Raw genomic sequence first — 14,768 nt, forward strand, 5'->3', positions numbered from 1 at the left:
TGGCCTAGAAGTTCAAGCCGCCTAAAAATGGACGCATGGTAAATGCAGGAAAACAATCCCTGCTCATGAGTGGACAGACCTGAAACCCAGGTAATATTGGGCCTCAGGCCTCATCATCACTGAGCCAGCAAGCTGCCAACATCTAAAGGCCATCCACAGGTAGCTCATCAGAGAAGAAGATTCAAAAGATCTGGCTGATGGAACTCCGGCTACGGCCCTCAGATAGGTCCTTACTCTCCCTGTTACTCTTTATTTGTGGAAATTCCAATGCATTTCTAACTCCTTCATACAGATCATATGTAATGTCTTTGTATGGGGCGATTCTATCCCTTTAAAATCAGATGGGAGACTTTCTTTGTGGAGCCAAGAGGAGTACGAGCGCTGCTCCAAACTGCACAAGCAAGGTTTAGTCCTCCCCTGGCTGGAGCTCTCCCACTTCCCAAGGCCCTCCAAAAACCCTTTCCTCAGGACTTTTGCCTACCAGTTAGCCGCCAACTCCCAATGGTTTCAACGGGCAACTGACCCATGAATCATGCCAATGAGGCATAGGCATCAAAATCTCCCGGGCCGCATGCTGCCAAGCTCAAGGGGGTTTGGTGCTTGGCTCAGCACCTGGACACCCGATTCCAGCCCCAACAACCAGACAGAATGGTTCTTTGATCCTGTACTGAAGAAGATGTCTCAGAGTGTGCAGTGACTGCACAACACATCCAGGATCTACTCATTTTAAATTGAAGAGTGCCTATATGGACGATAATAATAATTAATATTAGAAGGATATTGAGGGCTGAAGACAGGTTGCAATACAGCTTTACTAGGATGCTGCCTGGTAAAAGGAAAGATAAATACAAAGAAACACATGAGAAATTGGGTCTTTATCATTAGAATAAAGCAGATTATGAGGCAATATAATAGAATATAGGAACATAGGAGCAGGAGTAGGCCATTCAGCCCATCGAGCCTGCCCCGCCATTCAATATGATCAAGGCCGATCTTCCACATCAATGCCTTTTTCCCACACTATCCCCATATCCCCTTGGTCATTGGTATTTCGAAATCTGTCAAATTGTTAAAATTATGAAAGGAGGGGACAGTTAATTGTTGGGAATTCTAGAATGATTAAATGTAAGATATTCAGAATAGAGCACGAGAAATCTCTTTATACCAAGAGTTGCAAGGCTATGGAATTCACTTCCAGGGTTAGTGGTTGAGGCAGAAACTCAGAAACTATGGGTGGAATCTTATTAGTCATGCAGAGGCGGCTTTGGAGGGGAAGGGCGGGGAATTTCAGAAAGTTGCGAGTTGTGTCGTCTACCTGACGCATTGGATGGGGCTCCCAGAGGCGGCCTGTTAATTGGACGCATGTAATGCAGGCAGGACTCGGACACCATCGGGGTTGGAACCCGGGAATGGTCCTGACACTGAGAATCTTCTAAGTTGAGAAGAGACTGCCCTATGTCAGAATTCCAGATGGTGGATGAAGGGATATGGGAAAAGGGCAGCTAAACGAGATTACCCCTATTTGTTCAGGTAGATTGTAAATGCCAGCACGGACTAGTTGGGCCAAGTAGCCTGTGTCAACATTGTAACTTCTATGGATTTCTATGCACTTCAGATACATCCTTCAGATTTTTCTCTGTGATTGCTTCTTGCAGTCTCACAAGATAAGCAACCCCACAAGTCAGCGCATTACAATATATTTCTTATATTCCAGTAACATTTAGCATGTTTATGACCTGTATTTACCAACCAGTGCTCCTCTATTTTATCTGATTTTGATAACGGCCTTTAAATTCAGTGGTTGAACTGATTTCACCATGGTACTCTGGGTGTCTTTGTCGGTTGTCATGAAAACATCATACCAAAAAGGTCTAGGTGCAAGCTTCTGCAAGTGCAAATGCTAGGTTCAACTCTGTATAAATTTTCAGACATAGACTTGGGGAAGAGGGGTCAGTACTGTCGAACTGATAACCCTGAAACAGGACTTACTAACCTGAGGCCTTTGCTTACATCTGCTTTCCACACCAAGAAGGCCTCATGGTGGCCAACTCAGGAATGTATTCTTGTAAATACAGTCCGTTTGTCCATTTGCATGACAGCTTCGAAAGAGGCTGCAAGAAAATAAGGGAACAAGAAATTTGTAACGAGAGCTGAAACCAACTTAAGCTGTGAGCAAGAGCAACTATCCACTCAGCAATATCCACAATAAAAATAGACCGCTGCAAACTTTTAATGATTATGCCAGACTCACAATCATAGTCACTCAGACACAGCTCAGCAGACATCTGATTAGTCACAGGAAGTTCCAACTTGCAAGTCAGAAATTTCTAATGATGACACAGTCCCTCTAGCTGGGTGTCTGAGCATCTTGCCCAGAAAGGACTGTCTAGTCCTAACCCATGGCATGGCCACAGTGAGTCAACAGTAGACTGGGCTGCCATGGCTCACCAAATTGTCAGAATTAGCCACTTGACTGACCACTCTGAAGGTTATTGCATATCCGACTGATTACATTTTGTGCGATTTACCCCTTTTCCTAAGTCAGTGGTACAAGTACACCTTTCAACTCTCAGTAATAATAACAAACAGAACTGAGTGAAAACCATCGCAAAATCTGTACTTGCAATTTTTTTAATTGCTATTTTAATAAATGTTTTAACTGCAATATTTAAGAGCAGCTCCAGTTGGCAAAACTTGGAACTTTTTGTACTGTATGAAGTTAGCTCCGTTAAAGTTTTAAGCATGATTCTCCGTAAATTCAGTGGAATTGCAGAAAATAATAGTTTAACCAGAGATAGGTCTCTGTGAAGTTCAAGCTGATAAACGTTTAGTGAGAGCGGAGAAAGCGAGCCTGAAGGCAAACAGTGTGAGGAGACCACAGATAAAGCAGCAGAACCAGCAGCAGAGAGTCAGTGAGAGCAGAAAAATGAACCTGAGGGATAACAGTGTGAGAGCACAACAGATAAAAGTGGGAGAAGCAATGGCAGAGAGTTAGTAAGAGTTGAGAGTGAGGGGAAACAGTGCGAGAGTCAGAGAGAGCGGAAAGAGAGAATCTGAGGGGAAACAGTGTAAGAGGATAAAGTCAAAGTGCGAGCTGAACGTGGATATCCCAGAAAGAAATTCAAAAGTGACCATCATTGCTGCAGAACTAGTGGATTGGTGGGTAACAGGTAAGTGCTAGTTCGTTAGTTTGTTTTATTGAATTGTTTTTCACCATTGAAATTCAGTTGATGGTAGTTTCCTCAGTGTTTTAGATTGATTGATATAATTTCCAGTGTCTTTAGCTAACTTTTTACTATTTTAGTATCTCAGTCTTTCAATTTCTTAGAAGTTTATAGGTCAGTATCTCAGTGTCTTAGACCTCGATTTTTTTTTAGATATTTGGAGGTCAGCTTTAAGAGTTTTTGTGGTTAGGGTCTCGGTGTTTTAAGGTCAGTGGATTGACGACCATGACAGGCCAGCTGGAACCCGTTGCATGTAATTCCTGTTCTATGTGGGAACGCCAGGACACTTCATGCGTCCTGGATAACCACATGTGCAGGAAGTGCTGGCAGTTACTTGAACTCAAACTCCTAAGGTATTTCACAAGGTGCAGGAGGTGAGGGAATGACTGGCCACCAGACAGGGTAGGAGGAAGACAGAGGTAGTGTAAGAATCCCCCCTAGCCAGTGGCACTCGCTAACCGGTTTTCAGTCTTGAATATCAGTGTGGGTGGCTACCCCCGGAGGAATGTAGTTAGGTTCAAACCCCCAGCCCCATGGGAGACTTGACTGCATGCAGGGGAAAAAAGAGTAGAAATGCGGTCAAAGAGGATTCAATAGTTAGGGGCATAGACATGCGTATCTGTAACCACAAACGTGATTCCCGAATGGTATGTTGTTTCACTGTTGCTATGGTAAAGGATATCACTGAACAGGTGCAGCATATTCTTCCAGGAGAAGGGGAACAGGTGTTGTAGTACATATTGGAACCAATGATATAAGTTGAAAATGTGTTGAGGTCCTTCAGGCAGACCTGACAGAGCCAGGAAAAAGATTAAGAAACAGGACCTCAAAGGCGATAATCTCAGAATTATTCCTAGTTCCACATACTCATGAGTGTAGAAACAGGAGGTGTGAATTCCATCTCTGTAGCTAGTGCCATTTTGCTGAGGTGCACTGCGCTGCCAGCTGCTTCTACCATGATCCACCCATGTGCCCAGTTGAGAAGGGCGTGCACCGGAAGCCCATGATGGAGCTCTATCCTGACGTCGCACAGCCCAACCAGCTGAGGCAATGCCAGATACCAAATTTGAGCCACGCAATGAATTTGCAAATAACAAGTGCTGAGCTGCAAGAGGAGCCCAGCAGTAGGATTATTCGAAGAACTAGGGACCCAAATTGCAGGTAAAGTCATTTAAGAATTTTTAAGAACTCCTGCAACTGAAAAATGTCTGGAGGTACTGAGGAGTGTTTTTGGAGGTGTTCTGGTGAGTTCCTGGATTCCACAGGGAGTGTTGCTGCATCCTCTGAGGTAGAGCAAAGGATTGGGTGACCTGTCCACACAAAAGCTGCAACAGGTTTGGGGGCAGCAATGGCTGTGCTTCTGGGTCTTCAGAACAACAGGGAGATGGAGCAGGGGCTGTGGAGCAAGCTCTGTGTGATACCCTCTGTCAACTTGGAGATGGCCTACTCTTTGACAGTGACAGGAAGCTGTCTGGCAGACCAGCCAATGTACCCAGCATCTCGGTGTGCATGCCCATCAGTGCTCTCCTGTATTCCGCCTCGTCGAAGTCCTCATCTGTGTCCTCTACAGTAGAACTCATTGCGATCTCCCCATCTGGTGAGCTGGCAAACAAACGATCCTTACCCCCGCGCCTGGCTGCTGCCCACTCATGCCAGGCACACTCACTACTTTCTGATCCCAACTCTATACTTGCCTCCAAAGTCTGTGCAGTGCCAGTATCTGAGCTGGTGGCTGTGAGTGTGAACTCAAGTGATGAAACCTCTTCATCAGTGCTGATCTGTTGCTCCCTCTCTTCCTCTTTGGGCAGCTGTGTTTGGGAAGGTGGCAGTTCTTGGGTGTCTGAGAGCAGGAACTCAGAAGGGGCATAAGGCAGGAACATACCATCATCCTCAATGTTCTCAGCAAAGCTGAATGTTACAGGCTCTGTCACAGCCATCCCCATGATCCTTCATAGGATTCAGGAGATGCAGGTGTCCTTGTCCCCCACTGATTCTGCTCTGCTCCATTCTATTGTGTGCCACCCTGGTTCTGCAAGGGAGAGGGCAGAACATCAGTGGTTGAGTAGCACTGTGTTTAGATGATGTGCCTGCCATAGCACAATAGATGGAGGAATGTGAAGGCAGTGAGAGATGGCTGTGAGGCTGGCAGCATTGGTAGGTGTGTGAGGGTGAGGTGAACTATCTAGATGTTAAGCCTGAGTCCAGAGTGCGAGGGAGCACTGCTGGGTGAGTGATGGAGGTATGGTGAATTGAGCAGCGTGAGAGTTTGGTGGTGTGGTGGGTAGGCGATGTTATATGAAGACACCTGGAGTTGACCTCCATGGCCACCTGCTCCCATGCCCTTCCTGGCCCCATGGAACCATGGTGTCTCTCCTCCTGCCCACTCGCACCACTAATGCTCCAGCACCATATCTGTCACTCTGAAACCCTCTCTCTGCCCTAATGTTCCATTTTCCATGTTTTAAATTTGAGCAATGTTATTCAGTGCAGCTTCTCTTTAACAGGGACAGACTGTCTTTAGGAAGAGCAGGCTGGCTGCACTACATGCCATCAGCACAATGCTGATCGGCGCCCGCTGAGTACACAGGCAGCCAGCCCATCCTACAATCAGGGTAATGAGGTGGGAGCACCAAGATAGGGTGCTACCCACCTCCCATGGAACCAGCATGGGCAGGTCATGAATCGTGATCCCTGCTCCCAAAAAATGGGTTAGACAGGTTAACACAGGATGATATCACAGGGAAATACATGGGTGGAGAATTGGTGCAGGAGGGAGGGTTTCAGATTCTTGGGACATTGGGACCAATTCTGGGGAAAGGGGCACCTGTAGAAGATGGGCAGGTTGTACCTGAACAAAGCAGGGGCCAATGTTTTCACTGAGAGCTTAACTAGTTCTGTTGGGCAGGGTTTAAATTCATTTGGCAGGGAGAGAGGAACCAGAAAGGAGCAGAAATTAGATCAGAGGACAGGGAGATATAGGCAGCAATAAAAGTAGAAATATCCCAAAAAATTGCAGGGGTTTGAGGAAAATAGTAAAAGTGATGAAGCAGGCATTAAATTGTAGGTACATCAATGTCCACAGTGTAACTATTAAGGTTGGTGAGCTGCAGACATAAATTGCTATATGGGATTATGACATGGTTGCATTAGCAGACACATAGCTCAAACAAGGCCAGGAACGGGTTTTAATATTCCTAGGTACCAAGTATTCAGGAATGATAGAGGAGAGAAAGAATGTGGGATGGCACTACTGATTAAGGATAATGTTACAGTTCTGAATAGGAAGGATTTACTAGATAGTTCAGGGCTGAATCTATTAAGCTTGAGTTGAGGTACAGAGGGGGAGCTATTACATTATTGGGAGTTTTATTTTTAATCAAGGTCCAAACATTGAGAAGGAGATAGATGAGCAAATTTCAAAGGAATGCAATAAAAACTCAGTAGTGATATTAGGACACTAACATAGACTGGAAAAAAACATTATACTAAGGATAGGGAAGAAGTTGTTTTGATACATGCAGATGAGAAATTTCTTGATCAATATGTCTCCAGTCCAACAAGGAAGGAAACGGTGTTGAATCTGGTTCTGGAAAATGAAGTGGGGCAAGTGGAATGTGTTACTGTAGGAGATCATGGCCCAGATTTTGCGGTCAGCTGCGGAGGGCCAGTGCTCGCCACTGACCTCGAAGAAAGCTGCCCACAAAGATCTAGCAATCTCTGTCATGTGTATTTCAGCTTTTTCAATGTTAATTTGAACCTGTCACCAAGTCAAAGGGATTGCCAGGTGTCCAATAACAGTGATATCATCAAGCAGGGTGCACAGCCAATCACATTGAAGAATTCTCATAGACAGCAAATCAGGATTTCAAATGCAGTGATCATCCTACACTTTTTATAACATTTACAGAGAGCAAAACAAAGATTGGGGCATACACATTAAAATCCAAAATATCAAACAAACTTTTTATAAAATAATAATTTTTATTAGATTGAAAAACTATTGTTACAGCGACATGGTGAGGGATTTGCATAGTTCCCACTGTTCAAAATTCACCTGACCACAACAAGTGTTTTTCTGTTATTAGGGATTAACCCCTTTATGTTTTATTTGTTAAGTAAACAGACAGTGACAGGTTTTCTTGTCGGTTTAAAACAGAAGATTAATTATTTATTGAGCAATATGCTTTAACCCGAAATTGTCGCAACTGCACCCACTCATGGATTCACTTGCACACACTCACACAAGGGATATATAAAGAGGAAAAGGGATAAGGTGTTTTAAATGAGTAGGGATTCAGGGTTCATGATAAACCTGTTGAATTCTCTCAGTGGTCTAGTTCTCTTTGGTTGCAGGCCTGAGGTATTTGTAGAATTCTCTGTTGGTTGAAAGTTCAGTTTGATGACAGAGAATCACTTCCAATTCACTGCTGCACAAGTTGAAAATGTAGAATTAACAGCAAGGCGCCTTCCTTTTTGGTTTGTTGGATTTTTTTCCCAGCTCTTAGCTGGACAAGCCTTTGGTGATGTTTCCTCCTGGGTTCCCTCTCTCTTTCTTCATGGAGCTACCTTTAAGCCTAAAAGTTTCTCACATCTCGTCTCTGCTGGGAGACAAGGATTTTCCACCCTGTGGTGACCGACAATGGCCCAGGATGTGGCCATTTCACACCTTCTTTGTTTCAGAAGTACTCATTCAATTCAAAAATGTCTCTTGATGGGTTCAGGATGGGTGTAATTGACACCTCTTCATTTTGAATACATTCCTTTGTGTTTGGCTGACAGTTTTAATATACAAAGCCAGGTCTTTTAACCTTCGGTGACCATGTTTTAGCACATTGTCCATTTTTTAAAAGAAAAGTCCATTTTTATAACTCTTCAGAGTAAGTTCTATATTTTCAATTGCTGCACTTTGCATGAGCATAACATTATGGAATTATCATTACGGAAAAAATTGATATTACACAATATAAAACAAATTTTCCAGGATCAAAGAGGTTCTTCAGCAGTAGTTTAGTTTAGAGATACTGCACTGAAACAGGCCCTTCGGCCCACCGAGTCTGTGCCGACCATCAACCACCCATTTATACTAATCCTATACTCATCCCATATTCCTACCACATCCCCACCTGTCCCTATATTTCCCTACCACCTACCTATACTAGTGGCAATTTATAATGGCCAATTTACCTACCAACCTGCAAGTCTTTTGGCTTGTGGGAGGAAACCGGAGCACCCGGAGAAAACCCACGCAGACACAGGGAGAACTTGCAAACTCCACACAGGCAGTACCCAGAATTGAACCCGGGTCGCTGGAGCTATGAGGCTGCGGTGCTAACCACTGCGCCACTGTCCCACCCTTAATTAGTTATGACCAAGTATGCTGTAAAATCCCAGTTACATCACATTAACTAGGCATAATATTTTCAGGGATTTTGACAGCAATACTACGGCATAACAGGGAAAACTCTCATCAGTTCAGTGATTTCTAGAAGTTTGCCATCTGTGGGGACTTCAACAGTGCATCCTGTGGAGGAGCAAGGAATCACTGACAGCAATTCTAGAATTCCATGTTTACTGTATATGATGTTGCTGTCAATTTCACAATTGTAATGATGGTGAACGCCAACAGTTTTGCTGTCATTACAACTGCAACATCTGGGCCCATCTGGCTAATAGTAACCACAGCATAATTTAGTTTAAAATAGTTATGGAAAGAGACCAGAAAATATCTAAGGTGAACATGCTCAACTGGGGAAGAGCTAAACAGTGATTTAAGAAGGGACCTATCACAGGTAGATTGTAAATGGCAATTGCAGGGTAAAGCAATAACAAATCAATGGAGGGCACTCAAGGAAGAGGTATTTCAGGTTCAAACTAAACATATTTCTCTGAAGGGAAAGGTAGCATCCAAAGTTAAACAAAGGAAATTAAAGTGAAAATAAACCAGAAAAAGGAGGCTTATGATAAATGTCAGGAGCAAGATTGAGTTATTAACCACAAACCAATATGGGAAGTACAGGAGGGAATTGTAAAAGTTAATACAGGAGGAAAAGACAAGTTACAAGAAAGGATCAGCAGACAGTATTAAATTGAACTCTAAAACTTTTTATAATTTATAAAGTGTCAGTGGCTTGCTAAGGAAAAAAGTTGGGCCTATTAAAGGACCCCAAGGGAAATCTTCAGAGGCAGAGGGCATGAAAAAAGTAATAAAGGAATACTTTGCATCTGTCTTCACAAAGAAAACGGATGATGCAAAGGTTACACTAAAACAGAAGAGGGAAGTTGTGGACAGGATAATAACGGAGAAGACATATTAAAAAGGTAGAAATAGCAGAGACATTGGTCACAATCTTTCAATCCTCATTGGATACAGGAATATGCAGGAAGATGGGAGAATTGATAATGTTGTACCCTTATTCAAGAAACAGGAAAGGAATAAACCAGGAAATTACAGGCCAGTCAACCTAACATTGGTGCTAGGAAGGTTATTGGAAACCATTATCAGGGACAAAATAAACTTTCATTTGCAAAGGCATGGATTTGCTAAATGTAAATCGCATCTGACTAATTTGATTGAATTTTTTGATGTGGTAACAGAGAAGGTTGATCAGGGTAGTGTAGAAGATGTTATATATACGCACCTTTGGAAGGCATTCGACAAAGTGCAATACAGGAGGCTTATTAAGATGGAAACCCTAAGAATTAAGGGGAGAGTGGCAGTATTGGTACAAAATTGGCTCAGTGGCAGGAAGCAAAGGATGGTGGTGGATGGATGTTTTTCAGACCAGGAGGTATTTGCAGTGGTATTCCCCAATGGTCAGTTCTAGGTTCATTAATCTTGGCAATTTTTATAAACTGTCTGGACACGGGTGTCGAGAGCATCATTATAAAGTTTACAGATGATACAAAACTTTGTGAAGTGGTGGATCACGATGAGGATAGTTATAAGCTTCAGAATGACATAGAGAGGATGGTAAAATGGACTGAAACATGGCAAATGGAGTTCAATGCATAGAAATGTGATGCACTTTGGGAGGAATAAAATGGAAAGACAGTATACTGTAAATAGCATGATTTTGAAAAGTGTAGATAATCAGTGAGTCCTTGGTGTCCATATACACAAATCCTTAAAGGTGGCAGTGCAAGTTGATAAGGTGGTTTAAAAAAAACAGATGGGTTAGCTGGGTTTGTAAATAGAGGCATAGAGTCTGTAAGCAAAGTAAGCATGCTGGAACTTCATAAATCATTGGTTAGGTCTCAGTTGGAGTATTGTGGACAAATCTGGGCACCACCCTGTAGGAAAGGTGTAAAGCCCTTAGAAAGTGCAGAGAGGATGTTTACCAGGATATTACCAGAGATGAGGAACTTCAGTTATGAGAGGTTGAAAAATTTAGGCTTGCCCTCCTTGGAACAGAGATAACAGAATAAATATTTTCAAGATGATGAGAAGGTTTGATAGAGTAAATAGGGGAAATATATTCCCTCTGGCAAGTAGATCAGTAACTAGAGGTCATGGATCCAAAATCATTGAAAAAAGATCAAGAGGGGAGATAAGGAGAAATATTTTCTCTCAGAGAGTTGTCAGGATCTGGAATGCTGATCCTGAAAAGGTGGTGGAAGCTGATTCCATAACTACTTATATTTATACAGGTACTTGAGGATAAGGAACTCACAGGGTTAGGGAGAAAAAGCGGGGATGTGGGACTAAGCATGACTGCTCTTTCACAGGCACGATGGGCAGAATGACCTCCTTTTGTACTGTAACCATTCTGTGATTCTGTTCTAAGTGTAAATCCTCCTATAGGAGTTTGTCTCCTACTCTAATAGATCTCCAGCCCGGTGTGAAACGGTATTTTTAAAGTGTCCAGGTCATTTGGACTTTGTAATTGTAAGCCAGCGTATTACTTTACCTTTAAATGTACAATCACTTTTTAACCATGTAACTGTTGTTTTATTTCTTTTGTATTAATGAATGTAGACTGGTTGTGGTGGAGTCCTGAGTGTGTGGAGTCCGTCTCATGGTGGCAACACATGGAGCATCAAAGTACCCAGACCAAAGACATCTAATGAACTGCATTGTGGGCTTGAAAACGCAAGGCAAGCTGGTCAATTCTGATCATGACTGTGCCTTGTCAGAATGAGCAGGGTCTACAAAACTAATTAAACTGAAAAAGTGCTGGCAACCGGGAGGAGATCCAGGCCTTGCTCGTTAAGAGCTTAAAAAAGCATGTGTCTGTATCAGTCTGAAGATTGATAACAGTGCTAGAGATAAAGAAGCAGGGAAACTGTCTTTGTTATCTGAAGCACTGGGCCTGGAAACTCCTACATGAGGCCCAAGTCTGTAGCCATAGACCTTGTTTTTCCAAAAGGACAATGGGGTAATTGCAGAGCAATTGAAGGTGTTAAAAGCAGGTTTTACGTTATATGGAACAGGACCATAGCGAAAAAAGGTGAAAAGAGCCCACAGGAACATCTTTGCTGCAGTGGTTAGGGTGGTGTAGTTGGCCATCCGGAAGTCGTGAATGGAAGATTCTTCGGTGGATTGACCACCGAGATGGACTGCGGCTCGCAGGGCTGTTAAGCAACCGGTATTATCATGAGTATGTGCTATTGCTTAGTGGTTTAATAAAGGTGTACCACATCTAGTGGAACAGTATCCAAGTTGTTGTGTGCCATTGATATCCAGAGTAAAAGCTCGAACCAATTAGACCAGGTAGAGGGTCTTACATAATCTTACTTCTCAATATACTTAATGTTCGAAGCAAGAGGAAACTCTCAACTACTCCATTAAAGATTAGCAGATGAGCATGGAAGTTTTACGCATGTGTCCAGGCGCACACACAAGATCTCCTTGATCACAGTCATCAGTGCAACCTGGATTTGTGCAGCAAGCTCTTAGCCCTGTAGTAACAGAGTTCATCTCAGTCAGTCACTGCTGCTTAAAATTCAGTGCAAATTTACAGGCTCAAAAATGAACTTTCAGCACAAACACAAAGAAAACTTCTGCTGTTAATCTTTGTTATATCGAAACAGAGAGTAAATACTCTCAGACACTTTGGAATCTTATTCGTGCAGTAACAGGCTACATAGATTAAATGACTGAACATAATAATTCATGGCCTATAGAATGGTTTGCTCCCACAAATAAGACAGTGTGCAGATGGATACCAAACATTTCCTTTCTATTTACACTGAAAATATTTTTCAGTCTGCAGTCCTGCACTGAAATGTAATCACTAGTGACTCGCTGAGATTAGTGAACGGAAACAAACTCTGATCAGTATTTGACAGGTACAAAGTCTGCCCATCCATTTTGTTCTGCACCGGGGCAGGTACAAACTCAGGATATGCATGTGATTCTTGAGCTACTTTATAGGGAAGTGCAGCTGAGATGGATTCCCAATGCTGTCCTCACAGTTTTCATCTGCTGAATACCTCCTCTAGGAGGGGCTGTAACCCAGCCTAAAGAGCCGCACCTACACTTTGCAATATGGGGGCTATCCACACCCATTGTCAAAGTGGTATTCAGAGCTGCTACTGGACCGAGCGGGAGTGGGTCCCAAACCCAACACATCAGGCTCAAAGACTGGAATACAGCTACTCCATCCAGAAGACAGGACCCCACTAGATGTCAGCCCAATATTTATAGATCATGTTCTAGTCTCCACTCAACAGGACAGGTAGAAATTATCATCTGTATACCAGTCCCGCTTTAGTCCTGCTGGAAATTTATTTACTGTCAGCGGAATAGGCTGGAATAACCCTGAGTACTCCAAGTCTCTCCCACTCTGAGTGTGTCCCACACTCCGAGTACTCCAGGCCTGTCCCACACTCCGAGTACTCTGGGTCTCTCCCACAGTCCAGTACTCCGGGTCTGAGCTACACCAAGTACTCCGGGTCTCTCTCAAATTCCAAGCACTCTGGGTCTTTCCCACACTCCAAACATTCCTGGTCTCTCCCACAATCTGAGTACTCTGGGTCTCTCCCACATCGAGTACTCTGGGTCTCTCCCACTCCGAGTACTCTGGGTCTCTCCCACATTCCGAGTACTCCAGGTCTCTCCATCTTCAAGTACTCCGGGTCTCTCCCACACTCTGAACACTGGGTCTCTCCCACACAGAGTACTCCGGGTCTCTCCCAGTCCAAGTACTCCGTTCTCTCCCACTCCGAGTACTCCGGGTGTCTCCCACAAACCAAGCACTCCGGGTCTCTCCCACATTCTGAGTACTCCAGGTCTCTCCATCTTCAAGTACTCTGGTTCTCTCCTACACCCCAAGTACTCTGGGCCTCCCACACTGAGTACTCCGGGTTTCTCCAGCTCCCAGTACTCCGGGTCTCTCCCACAAATTGGGTGGGATTTTATGGGCCCCTGAATTGGGTTCGGAGGGGGCAGAGCCCATAGAATTGTGTCGGGAGGCCTTTGTCACACAGGGAGATTGCCCAGTAAAATGAGGCACCCTCCCTGTGGGCTTGTGGGGGGTGCCCTCCTCTGCTGGCAATCTGTGGCCCACAGAGGGCACCTGCTGGGAAAACCGACACCTCCCTGAACCAGCTCCCCCTTGCACTTAACGCCCACCCTCCCACCCATCTCGTCAGGGCCTTCCGGACTGGGCCCTGCAACTATGCCTCACTTACCTTTGGTCCCAGCTCCACCGCTGGGACTGGGTCCAAGGCCTCTTGCAGTACCGGCAGTGGCCATTCTCCCAGTGGCGTTGCCAATACTGTTGAGCTGCCAGCCCTCTGAATGGCCAGCAGCTCTTGGAGGCAGGATCCCTGTTTTTAAACGGATGGGGCTCCCGGCACCGGGCTGTTACTTGGCCCAGTGCCACAGAATCACTCCGGCTGGGGGTTTGGGTGGGTGGTGGGTGGTGGTTGGGGGGGCCCAGCTGGCCAAGTTGGGACTCCCCCTCCATTTTGGCCCAGCGCCGAGAGCCTAGCCATGGGCACATAATTCAGCCCTTTGAGTACTCCGGGTCTCCCCCACAGCGAGTACTCCGGGTCTTTCCCACAACGAGTACTCTGGGTCTCCTCCACAGCTCGTACTCCGGGTCTCTCCCACAGCAAGTAGTCCCTGTCTCTCCCACAGCAAGTACTCCGGATCTTTCCCACAGCGAATACTCCGGGTCTCCCCCACAGCGAGAACTCTGGATCTCCCCCACAGCAAGTACTCCGGATCTTTCCCACAGCGAATACTCCGGGTCTCCCCCACAGCGAGTACTCTGGATCTCCCCCACAGCAAGTACTCCGGGTCTTTCCCACAGCGAATACTCCGGGTCTCCCCCACAGCGAGAACTCTGGATCTCCCCCACAGCAAGTACTCCGGGTCTTTCCCACAGCGAATACTCCGGGTCTCCCCCACAGCGAGAACTCTGGATCTCCCCCACAGCAAGTACTCCGGATCTTTCCCACAGCGAATACTCCGGGTCTCCCCCACAGCGAGTACTCTGGATCTCCCCCACAGCAAGTACTCCGGGTCTTTCCCACAGCGAATACTCCGGGTCTCCCCCACAGCAAGTACTCTAGATCTCTCCCACAGCAAGTACTCCA

The 14,768-nt window shown here is 45.0% G+C and overlaps 1 protein-coding gene across 6 annotated transcripts in view; it reads right to left on the reverse strand.

Moving 5' to 3' along the window:
* Positions 1-14,768, reverse strand: part of LOC137382667 (rasGAP-activating-like protein 1) — a 385,434-nt gene that overhangs the window by 308,754 nt on the left and 61,912 nt on the right. For 5 of the 6 annotated variants that reach the window (XM_068054911.1, XM_068054910.1, XM_068054915.1 and 2 more), the window contains exon 2: positions 1,994-2,111. The gene's annotated coding sequence lies outside the window, so the exon portion shown is untranslated. Of the gene's footprint in view, positions 1-1,989; positions 2,112-14,768 lie in introns of all 6 variants that reach the window. The other variant, XM_068054914.1, reaches the window with a different exon arrangement.

Source organism: Heterodontus francisci, chromosome 23 (assembly GCF_036365525.1).
Source record: "Heterodontus francisci isolate sHetFra1 chromosome 23, sHetFra1.hap1, whole genome shotgun sequence".
Taxonomy (NCBI): domain Eukaryota; kingdom Metazoa; phylum Chordata; class Chondrichthyes; order Heterodontiformes; family Heterodontidae; genus Heterodontus; species Heterodontus francisci.